The following is a 17,567-nucleotide window of genomic DNA, read 5'->3' on the forward strand; positions in this document are numbered from 1 at the left end:
TGTAACATTTTAATATGTGAGTGGAGAAAAGTCCATGAGACAGATAGAATGAACTCACGTTGCAATGCTTTCTACTTAAGTGATAATGTTTTGTGGTACTTCAGACAAAACAAAGTTACACTGCAAATGAACATGGATGTTCAGTTGGGTAATGGAAATACTCTACTTAACAGGTGTAAATTAAATAGATTTTTTTGGGGTAGATTTTATTTCTTGAACTAAGAAACTGGATGATGTCCCTGAACTTTTTCTCTCAAGGCTACCACTCTACTACTTTGAGCCACAGTTCCAATTCTGATTTTCGGTTGGTTGTTTGGACATAAGAGACTCACGGACTTTCCTGCCCAGGATGGCTTTAAACCATGGTCGTCAGATCTCAGCCTCCGGAATCCAGGCATGAGCCGTCGATGTTTTTAATAACTTAGTAAATTGTACCATTACAGCAGTTATAAATGATCATTATAACCTGTGTAATATATGTGTGTACGTATATATCAATGCATACATGTAGAAATATATTATCACATTTTTGTATCTACAGAAATTTATGAAATCATCATTCATTATAAAACAAAAAGGAAAAAAAGTTAATAAGGATCAAAACAAAGGGAATCGTCACACGTTTCTTGTTGTTGAATGGAATGTGAATTTTGAGAATCAGTTTGGGAAAACCATCTCTACATTAACAAAATAGATAATAGCTATTAATTCCAATCCATCTATTTTCACATATTGTGCATCCTCACACATTAGTGTCAAAATCAAAGCACACATTTTTGCCTTTGTATTTAAATCACCTGTTGTAATTTAGGTGATAGATGAAGTAATCAAATAAAGATTAAAATAATAGTATGTGAGGCTATGAGTTAGAGCTGAAAAAGATTTCAATATGATGATAACTTAAATTGCATATTTCTTACTTTTACTCTCTTGTCACGTCCCGCATTCTCACATTAGGATTGCATAGAAGGTTCTCACTAAATTATATGTACAATTATGAAAAAATATATTGAAAGAATATGGGCACAGTGTGTTTTAGCTTATTGAGACCTGTAAGGAGTAGTGTGTTTTTGAGGACTTGAAAAACGTTGTGATGGAGATGAAGGAAGGCATGTGCTTATTCTGGAAAACTGTCTAGAGGATTGCTCCCAGAAAGATAGTGATGAATTCTTCCAAAAGGTTACAATGAAATCACTTTCAGAAGCATGTTCACTGCTACACTATTCACCATAGCCAAGTTATAGACACAGCCCAGATGCCCTTTGGTGGAGGGATGCTTGGAGAAAGTATGGTACATATACATAACTGGATTGTACCCATCCATTATGAAGACTGTTAAATTATTTGCAAATAAGTGGATATATCTAAAAATATGTTAAGTAAACTAAGTCAGAGCCAGACACACAAGGGAGCCATGTTCTGTCTCATATTTGGAAGCTAGAACTTTATACAAATTTACACAACAATATTAACCAAAGCATGCTATTTGCAGAGGGGTATTTAAAAGGTGTAATTTCTTATAAAATTGAACTTTTAATCCCACAAAATCAATACTAGGAAACTATCACTTGGAAGATGTGAGGGGAAGTCAAAAGGAAGGAATAAAGAACGTGATGGAGGAAGAGAATGAAGGCCGATAGAATGAAACTAGAAAAACATTAAAGTGGGGGTGAAATTTGGAAGGGTGAGTGGAAGTTATATAAAGATCCATTGTACTTAAAACTGATTTGTTGAATGGAAATTCCCTTGTACAACTGTTTAAGATAATGAAAAATAAAATTAAAAACAATGGAGACATCTGTTCTTAAATTGTGTTCTCTTAAACCTTGACTCAATATAATAGTTTCCTCCTCAGAAATTTTCTTTGCAGTTATTTTCCTCATAGTGACAGAAAAGTGACCAATACAACGAATATCAATACATCACATTGCACATCATAAAGATACACAATATAAAATCTCAGTAAAATATTAGAATTCATTACATGATAAAATAACAGGTAGAATGTGCCAAAAGCTAATTGATTTTTTTCCAAGTACTTAACCTATGATATCTAATTTAATCCTCACAATAATTCCATAAAGTGTAACTATTTCCATTTTGAACTCTCAGATAATGATATTGAAGTCTTTAGAGTTGGAATTACTAGTACAACATTGCACACATGGTAAGTGTTAGCCTAAGGTCCATCTCCACTGTATCAAATAACTTCATTCTATTTTATGACTAAAATACCAGCACTTAGTCTACTAATTCTAGGAAAATTACCCAGAATTATTGTGTAGACTCTAATAATATTTCACTTTGTTAGAAAATAGGTAACTGTAATATGAAAACTCCACGGTCATAATCAATTTACACCTCCCTTGTGAAAGGAACTGCTAAACTATAACGTTCTTGATTTCTAGCTCAAAATAGTAAAAATCGTATTTTACCCATGACTCAACACTGCACTGCCTGGGGACGCCATCTCTGGTTAACTCAGTCTTACTGAAAGAATGACCTGCCCAATTCCTGCTGGAAACAGACTGCAGGGCTTATGGACCAATCATTTCCACATTGTAGCTCACCTAAGTTGATTACCATTAGACCTATTTTGATTGCTTTTGATACCCAACATTTTGAGAGAAATTTACAACTTTAAAATGCTATTAAAGGAAGACTGATATAAAAATCACATTTGAACCCAGATAAATATTTTACCTTTCATATACGCAAAAAATGCAGTCTGACCTATCATTAATGTTAGAAGCGAGAGGTTAAAAATTATAGACACCAAGACCTAAGCAAGAATTAAAGACTCTCCAACTTGTGAATACAATTGGTTTAAAAAGATATCAAGAAAATTTTTGCCTGTGCCATGGAAACCTAGGGTTTCTCCTATTCCATCCAGTAATGTTTTCAGAGTGTCTGCTTTGAATCCGAGGTCTTTGATCCATTAGGAGTTGATTCTGGTTCAGGGTGATACAAAAGGATCTAGCGTTATTTTTCTACAGCAGTTAACCAATTTTGCCAGCACCATTTACTGAAGAGGCTGACTTTCTTCCATTCTTTTTTTTTTTTTTAGCTCCCTTATCGAAGATTACATGGTTATAGGTCTTTAAGTTCATTTCTGGGTTTTCCATTTTATTCCATTGGTCCTGAGGTCTGTTCTTGTGCGGTACCAAGATATTTTGATTACTATGGCTTTGTAGTAGAGTTTGAAATTTGGTATTGATATTCCTCCAGCATTTTCTTTCTGTTAAGTATTGTTTTTGTTATTCAGGGTTTTTATTGTTCATATAAATTTTGGGATTGCCTTTTCCATTTCCTTGAAGAATGAGGTTGGAATATTGATAGGTATTGCATTGAATTTGTAGATAGCCTTGGGAAGTATTTCCATTTTCACAATGTTGATCTTTCCAATCCAGGAGCATGGGATTTTGGGCCATTTTTAAAGTTCTGTGTTGATTTCCTTTTTCAGGTTTTTAAAGTTTTCATCATAGAGGTCTTTCACTTCTTTGGTTAAGTTAATTCCTCGGTATTTTATTTTTGGTGGGGCTATACAAATGGAGTTGCTTTCTTAATTTCAGCTACACTTTTCTTATTATTGGCATATATAAAAGCCATTGATTTTTGAGTGTTTATTTTATACCCTGCTACTTTGCCAAAGTTTTGAATCACTTTCAGTAATTTGGGAGTGAAGTCTGTGGGATTCTTTAAATACAAGATCATGTCATCTGCAAAGAGGAAAAGTTTTACTTCTTCTTTCCCTATTTGCATCCCCTTTATGTTTCCCTCTTGTCTTATTGCTGTAGCTAGGCATTCTAATATTAGATTGAAGAGAAGTGGAGAGAGTGGACATCCTTGTATCATTCCTGAGTTTAGAGGAAATGGCTTTAGTTTTTCAGCATTGAGTACAAGGCTGGCTGTAGGTTTGTCATATAAAGCCTTTATTGTATTGAGGAATGTTCCATGGATTCCTAATTTTTTAAGAACCTTCCTCATAATGGGGTGTTGGATCTTGTCAAATGCTTTTTCTGAATCTATTGAGATAACCATGTGATTCTTATCCTTGCTCTTGTTGATGTGATGAATTATATTGTTTTTCGTATATTGAACCAGCTTTGCATCCCTGAAATGAATCTTGTTTGATAGTGGGGTATGATTTTATTAGATGAATTATTGTGGTTGATTGGCCAAATTTTGTTGAGAAGTTTTGCATCAATGTTCATCAATGATATGGGTCTATAATTATCTTTCTTTGATGATTCCCTGCATAGTTTGGGGATGAGGGTAATTAAGGCTTCATAGAATTAATTCGGTAGTGAACTTTCTCTTTCAATTTAATTGAAGTGTTGAAGGAGTATTGTTGTGAGATCGGCTATGAAGGCCTTGTATAATTCTACTATAAAACATCTGGTCCTGGGCTTTTCTGTGATGGGAGGTCTCTTATTGCTGTTTCTATTTCAATGCTGGATATGGGCCTGTTAAGATGGTTTAACTCATCTTGGTTTAGCTTGGGCATGTCGATATTTGCTAGGAAAAGGTGAAGTCTGCCAAGTTCTCAAACTTATTAGCATAAATTTTTGAGAAGTATTCCCCTATAATGTTATGAATCTTGATTGTTTCTCCGGTGTTTCCATTCTCATCTCTAAGTTTATTTATTTGGTATGTTCTCTTTTTTTCTAATAAGATTAGCTAAAGGTGTGTCTATTTTGTAAACTTTTTCAAAGAACTATCTCTTTGTATTGTTGATTCTTTCTATGGATTTTTTGGATTCTAATTCATTTAATTTTGATTTAATTTTAATTATTTCTTTCCGTCTACTAGATTGAGGTTTATCTTGCTGCTCTTTTTCAAGGAGGCTTAGCTGTCTCATTAAATTGTTGGTTTCAGATCTCTCCAATTTATTGATGTAGAAACTCAGTCCTATAAACTTGCCTCTGAGTACTGCCTTTGCTCTATCCCAGAGGAGCTGGCAGTTTGTGTGCTCCTTTTTGATGAATGTCATGAACACTTGAATTTCGTTTCTAATCGCTTCCATGACCCACTGGTGGTTCAACAGTGTTTTTCAGCCTCCATGTGTTACAGGACTTTCTTTGGTGGCTTTTGGTGTTGAGTTCTAATTTGATTCCCTTTTGGTGTGAGAGAATGCAAGGTATTACTTTAATGTTTCTAAATTTGGACAAGTATGCTTTGTGAGCTAAAATGTGGTCTATTTTGGAAAATGTTCCATTGGCTGCTGAGAAAAACGTGTATTCTGATATTGCTGGGTGAAATACTCAGTAGATGTCTGTTAAATCTAGTTGATCTATGCAGTTGTGTAGGTCTGCGGTTTCTCTGTTGAGTTTTTGCCAAGTTGATCGATCCAGTGGGGATAGTGGTGTGTTAAAGTCCCAAAACAATTAATGTCTTTGGATCTATATGAGATTTGAGGGAAAGTAGTGTTTCTTGGATATATTTGGCTGCTCCGTTGCTTGACGAATACAGATTTAGAATTGTAATTTCCTCCATAAGGAGAGTTCCCTTAATTTGTATGTAGTGAACTTTTTATCTCTTCTAAGTAATTTTAATATGAAGTCTATTTTATCTGCTATTAGGATAGTAATTCCTGCCTGTTTATGGGGGCTATTTGCTTGGTGGATTTTGTTCCAGTCTTTCACATTCAAAATGTGTTTGTTTTTATTAGCAATGTGTGACTCCTGAAGGCAGCAGATAGAAGGATCTTGCTTTTTAACCCAATTAGACAGTTTATGTCGCTTAATTAGAGAGTAAATCCCGTTAAGATTGAGATAGGACTCTGAGCTATTTGGGAGTTCCTGCCTTTGATAAAATGGCAGGTGGATAACACCTTCTTGTGGGCTGAGACAACTGGGTTCTTCCTATGGTTCTTGGATTCTCAATTTTGGTGTGCTTTCTTAGTTAGCCTTTATTGTGGTCTTGTTGGTTTTCTAGGTGTAGGTCATCTTTAAGTATCTTTTGTAGGGCTGGATTGGTGGAGATATATTGTTTCAATTTTCTTTGCTATGAAAGGTTTCTATTTGACCTTCGGTTATGAAGGAGAGTTTAGCTTGTACAGTATTCTTTCTAGATAGTTGTTTGTCTTTAGGGCATGGCATACATCATTCCAGGCTCTTCTGGCGTTAATTGTCTCTGCCGAGAAATCTGAGGGGATTCTCATTGGTTTCCCTTTATAGGTGATTGTTCTTTTCTTTTTGACAATTTTATGGACCTTTTCCTTGGTCCGAATTTATCTTGTGCTGATTATAATGTGATGGTGGGATGTCCTGTTATGGTCTGGTCTACTTGGAGTTATAACAGATTCTTGTATCTGAATAGGTCTATCTTTTTGCATGTTTGGTAAGTTATTTGCTAGGATCCTGTTAAACAAATTTCCTAGACTATTAACTTCTCTGAAGAGGAAAGAAGGATGACCAATAGACACATGAAGAAATGCTCAACCTCCCTAGCCATAAAAGAAATGCAAATCAAAACAACATTGAGATACCACCTCACCCCAGTTAGAGTGGATATAATCAAGAACTCTAGTAACAACAGATGCTGGAGGGGATGTAGACACACAGGATATTTACTACGTTGTTGTGGAAGTGTAAACTTGTTCAACCACTTTGGAAAGTAGTATGGAGGTTCCTCAAAAGACTCCACCTAGAGCTCCCCTATGACCCAGCAATCCCATTTTTGGGCATTTACCCAAATGATCACAAACAAGACCACTATAAAGCTACCAGCACAACTATGTTTATTGCCGCATTATTTACGGTAGCTAAGATATGGAACCAAAACAGATGCCCCTCAGTAGATGAATGGATCAAGAAAATGTGTTATATATACAAAATGGAATTCTATGCCTCCATCAGAAAGAATGACATTGCCCCATTTGTTAGGAAATAGATTTGCCTTTCTTTTATGAAGAAAAGACATCAATTCTATTGCATTTTTAATGCCTTATGATACTGAAGATTAAATTATAAACTATTAAAGCTTGAAAATAACTCATTTTCTTAGGAGTAGGACACAAAAGACAAGCTTAATCCATTTTAAAATACCCTTATTTATACTACAAATTCACTCTTATAACTACAAAGATTCTAAAAATAAGAAGTGCAGTGACACAAATGAAATAATTTAACTGAATCATCTATTCAAAGGACTATGTTAATAGAAAACCAAGTTATAATAATAGTTAGCTTACCTAAGTCACTTACATCCTTTTATTCTATTTTATTTAGTTTCATAAGAACTGGTTTTTCATAAAATGATGCACAAATCCTATATACCCACTTACATTTTCAGATTTTAACAATATTTATTTCAGAAATGATTTTTGCTCTATAGTCAATGAACTTAAATAATACTAAAATATTCAAAGGGTCTTCAGAAATTACAAGACTCACTCTGGGATGTTATTTATATTGGAAAAGATTCGAAAAGCCTTATTTGTTAATGTTGTGATAGTTACTCCCATAAAAGAAACATTAGTGAAGATCTCATTGCAGGTACAAAACAACTTCAAATGCATCCACAATCTGGAGGTGACACATGCTTTTTGTTTGTTTGTTTTTGAAAGGTATATCTAACAAGCATATCCACAATACTGATTTTCAGTCAATATGATGGGATATTCAAACCTAATAAATACAGGGTAGATTATCTTAGTGAGAATAGATATGATCTTACGAAGAAAGTTGTTTTCAATAGAAATCCGGAAAGAGTTTATCCACTTTGTGTTTCATAGGATTAACCAGAGAGTAATACCTGTTTGGTCAAGTTGGCCAAACATACTCAATGCGTATATGTTAAAAGTATGACCAATTTAAGAGGTCAAATACATATTTTGTACTGACAGTCATCTTACAGAAATAACTTACTACCTAGTTATTTCTGTATCTTCCTACCTAACATATAAAAGGAATTGAAAGTGATCTCTTTTATCTAACTTAATTTTGTAAATATTTTGATTATGATGACATTATTTGACATATATATGTACAGAAGGGTGGTTCCAATAAAATGACATGACAGAATGCTGATAAATAAAAACATTGCAACACAGCTCTTTTCAACCTCACCCTGTCCACATTGGCAAACAACATTGCATCAGCACACGCGCACATATACATATACACACATGTGCGCACATGTACACACACATATACATTCAGAGTTTATCATACAAAAAAGTTCAAATAAAATATTAGTGGTTAGTACAAATGATAGTTTTCCTTATTAAAAAAAGTACACAATCTAGTCACCATGCATGTTTCATTGTACTTGCCTTTCCACAAATGACCACTTAATTTATTTTAATTAATTAATTAATTTGTTTGGTTCTAATACTAAGGCTTGAATTCAGGGCCTGGCTCTGTCCCAGAATTTGTTACTTTTTTGTTTTAGTTTTCTCAAGGCTAGCATTTTACTGCTTTCCCACAGCTCCATTTCTAGCTTTTGCTGGTTACTTTCAAATCAGAATCTAATGGCGTTTTTTTCCCCTGCTTTTTCTGGTTTCAAACCATAATCCTCAGATTTCATCTTTCTTATTAGCTAGGATTAAAAACAAAAGCCACCAGTGTGGCTTCTTTTTCCTCTATAGTTATTAATGCATATACTTATATAGTAATTTAAAACTGAGTGTATAGAAACAAGATGTATAGTGATGATATTGTCCTGTCAGAAATTCATGGTAGTAAATTTCTTCTTAAGGCCATAAACAAAAATTACCATGATATAATATAAGAGGACTCACTATTGAACATATGAGGTATAAGAGCTTTCTAATAGGTCCATTATTTATTGTTGCCCAACATTAGGAAAAAGTATAACGCAGTAATAAAATAGAAGTCCTTTGTATGACTACTTAAATTTCTTGTTTTTATAAAGACACACATTTTCATCTAAAATGAGTAGGCCTGTCTATTGTCTTCATGTGATTTTGATGATTGAAGGTGCTTAAAGAGAAGTCAAAATGTATTAGTAGTTCTTTGCTATCAATTAAATCTCACTTTTTCTTCCTGGAGAATATAATGATTAAAGCAATAATTCAGAATCAGCAAGCAATAGTTCAGAATCACGCTTCCAGTGCAAGTGGATCACCAGTAAGTAATCCTCAATACCATTTTCCACAAAGTTTTGTTACAGATACAATCGGCCTTCCTTCTCTAGCTGCTTTTCTAGAATAGACACATTCGTTCATTGTACAGGAAAAGTGTGATTTAACTGATTTGTCAGATCTGTTACTAGAATTGTCAAGGATTTATATTCTTGTCTGTAATTTAGTCAAAGCTATGTATCTTTGGGTAGGCTACTAAAATGTATTTACTAATTTCAAGTAAATACATAAATTCTATTTTCATCTCTTTTTTAAAAATAAAATTGTTTCCTCTATAAATTGATCAGAGGCATGGATGGAATTTGTGGCTAGCTAGGTCATTGTACATCTTTCTCTTCCTCTCTCTTTTTCATGGTTCTCATAGATAATATGATTGCTCCATAATTATCTTAATTTATTTTGCTTTTATATTTTTGCTTGCATCATTTCACTTTCTGCTCTGCCATTATCCCAATCATTTTCATAGAAAGCATTATTTCCTATTTTCTCATTCCTAGAATAAGCTGCACATGAAGACACCACTGGTCATCATTTTCAGCCTATAACTTTGAATATAGAGGAAAATCTTTCTCTTTTCTCTATCAATTCCCTATTCACCAGTGAGAATAATTTAGAATAGAAAACATGGAAAAAGAGAAAACAAATCATGGTGAAAAAACAGAAGCAGAAAATTCATTGGATTTTTCTGACCAGTTCAACCAATGTGAATTATTGGGGAAATACATAGGCACCTCATTCCCAGTAGTACTCAAAGTCACTGGTTAGGCAATTCTGATGAAGACAAGGAACAAGATGAAAATGTGAGGAATGGTATCATTTGCAAGAAAAAAGATGGAGAAGGATCCAAGCAAATTTCTTCTTTGGGCTGCCGAAAATACTCAGCTTACTACAGTGTAGACACTACTTTCCAAAAAGGCCACTCATGTGAATATTAGGAATGAGGATGAGTACACCCCACTTCATTGGCAAGCCTACAATGGACACTTAGACATTGTCCATGAGTTGGTGGCTCGAGGTAGATATTCATGAAATAATTGCCGATGGCCGGACACCCCTGCACAGTGCTTATACATGGAATAATACCAGAATTGCTTCTTTTTTACTTCATCATGATGCAGATACCAATGTCCAAACTAAATGCCTCTTGACCCCCTTGCATCTTGCTGCTGGGAATAGAGGTAGAAAAAATATGCTGGATTGCCTTCTGTTGAACCATTTTATCAAACCAGGTCTGAAGAACAACTTGGAAGAAACTGCATTTGATATTGCAAAAAGCATAATATGTATCACTACATCTTTGAAGTTGTGGAAGGCTGTTCAAATTGTTCTCATATGTTGTAATGGTTCGGTTAAGTTTCTTAAATTTCAAAAATGATGGTCCATCTTTGTGTCCTTCCAAAATATTCTCACAATACAAAGTAACAGCAATATCTTACTGTAAAAATTCATGGATTCCATGGTATTCTTCCAAGTGAATTGCCTGACTTTGATATCAAAATGTATTCAAGACTTGTTTGTATATATCTATAATGATTTCTGCAGAGTTTGTGATTTTTTTAAATCAGAAATAAGTTTAACTTACCTGTTGAAATGAGTAGTAAAGAAACTAAAGATATTTCTGGTACTTGTCTGAAAAAGTTTATTTTAAAATAGTCTGTATTCTGTTTGTATAATGTCCAAAATCTATTTCATTCTCTCCAAATATAATACTTTGAATTCTACATTGATTTATAATATATAGGTTCATTAATAAATGTGTCCTTTCAGATTGCATTCCATATAGTAACAGTTTAAGATTCCGTTTTTCCTAGGTCCTTATAGTATTTTATTTCTTTGGGATAAAATGACAATGTTATCTAATTTCAAATGTTTTGTAAAGGTTATGCTATGTAAAGGCCTTTCTAAGATGAAGAGTTAATACACTGAAAACAAACTTTTAATTCTATGAACTAAATGTATTCTTTCACTTGTATCTTTGTAATCAACTTTTTAATAACTGTTTTTCATTTCTTGAATCCGAAGAATACTTCACAAATTTCCATATCATCCTTGTGGAAGTGCCATGTAATTCTCTGTATTGTTGCAATTTGGGTAGATGTGCTGATGAAGCATGTAGTATCTTGTAAATTTAAGTAGTTAATGATGCAATCTTAATATAGGCATATATCTTTCGTTGCCTATTTGTAAAAAGGAAACCTTATTGTTCCTAGCAATGCTATTGATCTTATTTCCCTAAAATTCTGTGTAGAGTGGGGAAAAAATGTATATTGTTTAATCGATTGCTCACATTTCAACCTTTTTTGTCAATGACTATTTTAAGTCTTTTTCATTTTAAACCTGATCATACTTTGAAGCCTTTATAGCTAGGTCCAAAGGTGATGGCTTTTTCAAGTACTTATTTGTCCAACTGAGTTAGATTTGTGGAGCTAAGGGATTCAAAGTAAGCTTTGCTCAAGAGCTACTTCTAAACTTGTGCAGCTTAAAATGTCCCAAATGAGGTCTTACTGGCACAAATGTCTCCCTGACCCTTTCTCATTCTTCCATGTAGGAACAGACCAACCAGAGTATCTTACCCTGACAGCAAAGATTGTCTTACTGCAACAAAATTAATCTTAGTTACAAGGGATCATAGAGAGATGAACAGTTCAGACAGCACTGTTCAGACTAGAAGGCATTTTATCAAAATATAATTGTTTATTATATCTATCATTTCAAAAGTAGCTAAAGCCAAGAAGGTGAAAAATCATTCATATGCATGATTACCTAAAGTCCTGGTCTGTCTACCTTCCAACCAGGCAGGAACTTACACTACAGCATTTACATCACCAAATATTTCCATAGCTGCAGGAGAAGTCCATATATTTCTCCTCGATTTTAGGCCTTAAATTGGTAATGTTTTTATCACATTGTTTCCTCTTGCCTCCAGTCTGTAAATCTACAAATGGTAAATCTTTAGGCCTAACCCTACCAAACACTGAGGTAGAGATAATGGAATAAAACTTTAAAACAGAGTTGCCTTTGATATCCTAACAAAAACAGAACAATGCAAAACATGTGCCTTTTTATTATATTACATATAGTTATATAATTTATACTTATATGTGCTGATTCTTTATTTTACACAGTGAAACTTACTAGAATCAGTTGATAATTTGAGAAATAAATTTATATTTATTTATTCCAATAAATACAATTGGAATATAAATAATTAGGTTTAGAGTATATATTAGAATATAAAAGTATCAATGCAATGTCTTTGGTATTAACTTGGGATACCTTCTAAATATTCTTGGTCATCTTAATTCACATGGTAAAAAAACAATGTTGTTTTCCTCTAATCTATAAGGGATTTTACACTGCTGCTCTGTTTATTGTTTAACTCTCTGGTCCCAAACTGTTTTCTCCATATTTTTGAATCATATTTTTGTACCCAAATTTTGCTGATGTTATTTCGAAAAAGTATTATTCTTTTGCAGGACCCAGGGTTCCTAGTATCCCAGGTCCCAGTTATCCACATCATCAGATAAGAAGGGCAAGACGTCTCACCTAGGCCCATGCAATATGCCATCAGAAAGTAATTGAAGACCCATCTCAAATTCTCATTTCCTATAATATTTCAGGTCCTCAATTCCTTGAGACATAGGAATTAGCAGTAAGCAATTGTGAAATGCAAGGCAACATAAAGATGAGATAAAAAAAAATCTGAGAGAATGTACTGTAATTCAAATTTCTAATTTACAGATGACCAGCCCATATGAGTGAGCAAGATCACAAATTTCACAAGATTACTTTTAATACCTCTCTCCTAACGATTAATGAAATATTTCAGTCCAGCATATGTAGGCCAAAAAAATATTTCCTGGAATGATAGATCCATAATTGGTCTACCAAGGCCAGAAAAATTTGACTTAGAGGTCAAATATAATTCAGAAAAAAACATTAATTGAGAAGATACTTAGTGCTTCAAAACACTGGTACTTCAGTAAAACTTGGTTCTGTAGTATAAAAATGTTGTCATTCTCAATCCAATGATAACCTACATTTAATCTCCTGAAAGTATACTCCTTTTCAAATAAACTTTTTAAAATCACATTCGCCAAAATAACATTTGACAAGTAGATGATACTTACTGACATTAAAAGTTTTTCAAGTGGAGGGAGCAATTTACAATAGAGTGGATTTATTTACCCAGCACTAATGTCAAATAGTTTCAACCATTCATTAAACTGTAGAAATAATACCACCCAACCTTTGTGTTGTTCAGTAGGTGCCTTGCAGAAATGTGTTAAATAGATCAGCCTCCCATGTTTCAAACCCAAACATTAGCTAATAAAGTAAATTTCATCACATAATGAGGTACATTTTAAAAAGTCACAAATAGTTGCCTTATCATATGTTGTTTTATGTTTTCCCTGTCTGTCTAACATAGTAAAAACTATGACTTGAAGTCTTGAATACGGGTATTCATCAGAGATGTGACAAACAAAAAATCTGTCTTCTATATCTATCATATTTGTCTTTGGTAGTAATTATTATTTTTCTTTTTTTCCAAAACATATAGGTAGCAGAAAATACTATCCCACGTAAAATAAAATAATCACAAACCATTGTACAAAGGCATTTATAAAAATTGGTAGTTAGGAATACATTCTAAGCCATTTTTAAACTTTCTTGTTGACTAAAGATTCACGTCTCCAGACTTGCGAATTTTTATTGCAGATGAATGAATTATGGAAATAGAAGTTGACATAAGTTGAAGTATTTGCAGGATTGAAACTCCATGGAATGTGTATAAACCTTTAAAAATATTAACAGACATTTTAAGAGAATGACTATCTGGAAGATGAAACCAGAGAAGAATAATAGTAAAGACATAGAATGAATGAAAAATGGAACAAGGGACAAGTACAGCTAGAATACTCAATGTACACATGTGATAAAGGAAGTAGTAAATCGGAAATAAATCTTGGAGAAGGGGTTGGTTCAGAATGATAGAAGGAGTAACTCTGATCCAGGAGCATTGGACAATTAGATGGACATATTTAATTGTAACATACTTGCACAAGCTTTTGAAATGCAGCTTAAAAACACAACAAAAAAAAAACAAAATCACACAAAAATTACAACCAAACAGCAATCTCAACGAGTTTGAATATAACCTCTCAAAATTTTAAGCAGTTAATGAAGGCAGTCTTGGGAAAGCAAAAAAAAAACTGTTCAAAGAGGGCAGTACGGGGTAGGGGAGAATTTTGAACAGATTTAAATAGATTGTCTAAGGTTATAAATCACCTACATCTGCTGCAAATATTTTCTTCTTCGAGTTCTCTTTGTCTGAACTGGATCCTCCAGTCCTGAACCGCACTTGATAGCTTGTGAAGATAGAATGATAGAAACAAGATCAAGAACCCATTACTCCACTGGAGAAAAAATAATCCTCTGTTTTCTCGCATATCTCTTCATTACTATATTTTCATAATTTTAAGTCAAGTGATTTTGAATTATATCTTTCCTTCTTTTTTCTGGCAAAGTAATTGGTCAAAGTAATTCACTAAATATTATCTGCCATTTTTTTCTATCAATCTGTTTACTTGTCCAAGCGAGTACATTAAACTTCCCCCTTGCATTTGGTTGCCACGAAAACCCAACATCTATGATAATGAGGACAAACTCTAATGTAAAACTTTGTCTCCAAAAAACCAGTCCAAGAAGCTGTGATCACAAATATTTAGGATTCTTTTTTCTTTTACCTTGAAATTCTTCTTGTGTCTAAAGTGCCCACAAAAATAAATACTCCACCACTTTTTGCTTCAATCACTTCTAACCTCAAAGATGTATTTTGCTAACAATATGCTTAGAGGAAACAAAAAAAATACTCCACTTTTATCTTCTCTCTTAATATTCTACTTAGATACCATATCAGGAACAGTGAAGTTATTCTTTGGAAAATTATTACAATAGATTATTTTTTGTCTTCATTTTGCATTTGCTCAACAAGTTGTTGAGCAAATAGAGAAGAATAGAGTTAAATCACCCATTTCTTGGATGACAGTGTCTGTTACAAAGGACAATGCTTCTATGTCCTACTTCTATGTCCTCTTCTTAGCTCTTGCGTGATTTCCAATTAATCACAGATTATTGGCTTCAAGTCTAGTGAAGCTGAAGGACTATAAGGCCTCCCCCACTGCTACATCTTCATGGTTTCTCTTTTAAAACTCTTTTATTTGGATGTGGAATTTATTTCCATGTCTTCGTTCAATCTATTCTACATTGTAGTGAGGCAAATACGATCTGTAAAATCATTTTAGGTAGCAAAAATATTATGACAATCTATATCAAAAAGTTTTGGCTTCTTTCCACTGCTTAGGCCAATACACTGAGCTACGGCTTCTAAGACCACATTTTCTTACCTTTTCAATTTGCTCAATTCTTTTCTGATCCCAAAACTTTTTGCCGAATGTAATAAGAGAAGTCCTCACTATCTCATGTTAATAAGGATATTATGTTTTTGTGAGATACTTAGAAATATGAAATCATTGGTTTGAAGTATCCAATCAGATTTTTTTCTCTTTTTCAGTATTTCACATGCAAAGGCATTTTGGAAAATATTACAAACAGAAAAATGTATACCCAATACCTTCTTTCATTGTGGAGGGCACTTTCTCCCTAAATATTTGGACTCAAATTATCTTTTTCAGAGAATTACTGTTTGATAATTAACGGTCAATGCACAAATTTTGATATCTTATTTTTTAAAGAAGTTTGAATTTAAATTACACTACAACATTGTTTCACATAGTAAGAGTATATTTCCTGGGTAAGGACAATTCTCAAGGAAACCTACAGGATTGATAGCAAGGTTTCTGAGGTTTGTTTGTTTAATGTAAAAATGAGCCATCTTTACCCACATTGCTCCCTCTCAGTTAAGTCTCCATGGATTTCTTTGCATGAAAGCCTTTTTTCCCAGGCAATTTTAAATTTTCTTCATAGGCTATGTTGTTAAAAACTTTGAACAATTAAAATTTACCTGTCATAATTTTAAAACTCTTTTGAAATTCCTTTATCAGTATCGCGAATTCACCAACGCTAATTCCAACTTTACCATCAATAACAGTTAAAATGTTGTTTTCATGACATAGTGTCCATGAAACTATTATTTTCCAGTGGCTTTGTTATGCATATATATGTCCATGTAAGCTGATGCTGAGCAAAATGAACTCCAAGATATGGAAACAGATTTTTATTTACAATTGTTGTTTTTAATGTACTATGTAACTTCTATTTTCTTTGACCAAGGACAAACCAATTTAATAGCAATACTCACAAAATAATATGTTGGAAATGTACATTACAACTTGTGAGGAGTATTGGGGTGAAAGAAATTTATGAGAAAAATGAGAGAGGGGGGTAACAAGTTTGAAAAGACATGTATTCAGTACCTTACAATTACTGTAACCACACTGTACATCACTTTGCTAATAAAAAATTTAAAAAATAAGCTGCATGAAATAAATATCATGGATTAGTATAATAAATACTATTCTTTATGTAGTAACTTTTTAAAAATCAATACTAGCTGGCATCTAATTTGAATTAATTATCCCTTTTTAATCAGAGGATCATCAACTTGAATGTTATCCAACTTGACAATATTTTCACAATATACTTGCCTATATTTTCAAAAAAGAATATATATAGTACTTTCTCATGCTAAAACCGAAAACAGATTAATTCTGGTGAAACCCGTAACTTTTAAAAGTAAATAAGTTGTTAAGAAGACAGGATATATGTGTTCTTCAAATTCCTATGACTAATAACTACTCATTTTCAAATTCTGAACATTCTATATCTGAGAGATTGAAAACAATACGTGTTTGCATGTTATATAATTCTGCAATAGATGCAGTTTCCAATGGGGTGATACAGATTGAGAAGTCGACAGAAAAATAGCCACATTCTGGTAGAGGATAAAACTATGAAACATCTGTAATAATTAATTCTTTAAGAGTAAGCAATTGTTTATCAAAGTAAGCTATTATTTCTATGACCATCAATCCCAAGATTTATCTCATAAAGTCATCCTAGCCCAACAGTTTCCAACTTGTATGGTGCACCTCAAAATTCCCTTAATTCACATCACAAATAGCTTATCTCTATTGTGAAATAATACTACACCTCTGTGTGATGCCCTCCTTGTTTTGGAAAGAACACCTCAATAAAGTGGGTTCCATAAATTTTACCCCCAGTGGTATTCTTGACATCAGAACACTTGTAAATATTATTTATATTTTATAATTTTTTAACTATCATAGATATTCAGGATGCTAAGATGGGAAGATTACAGTTGAAAGTCAACCCAGGCAGGAAGGTTCCTTAGATTCTTATCTCCTATAAACTTCTCAGAAAACGCCAGACACAGGTGGCACTGAGGTTGAAGTGGTAGGGCACAAGCCTTGAGCAA

General features: G+C 33.2%; 1 pseudogene; it reads right to left on the reverse strand.

Annotated features, from left to right (window-relative positions):
• Positions 1-11,121: 11,121 nt before the first annotated feature.
• Positions 11,122-11,221, reverse strand: LOC122101187 (annotated as a pseudogene).
• Between the last annotated feature and the right edge of the window lie 6,346 nt (positions 11,222-17,567).

The sequence above is a fragment of the Dipodomys spectabilis genome, unplaced genomic scaffold, assembly GCF_019054845.1.
Source record: "Dipodomys spectabilis isolate Male_0828 unplaced genomic scaffold, ASM1905484v1 ptg000638l, whole genome shotgun sequence".
NCBI lineage: Eukaryota > Metazoa > Chordata > Mammalia > Rodentia > Heteromyidae > Dipodomys > Dipodomys spectabilis.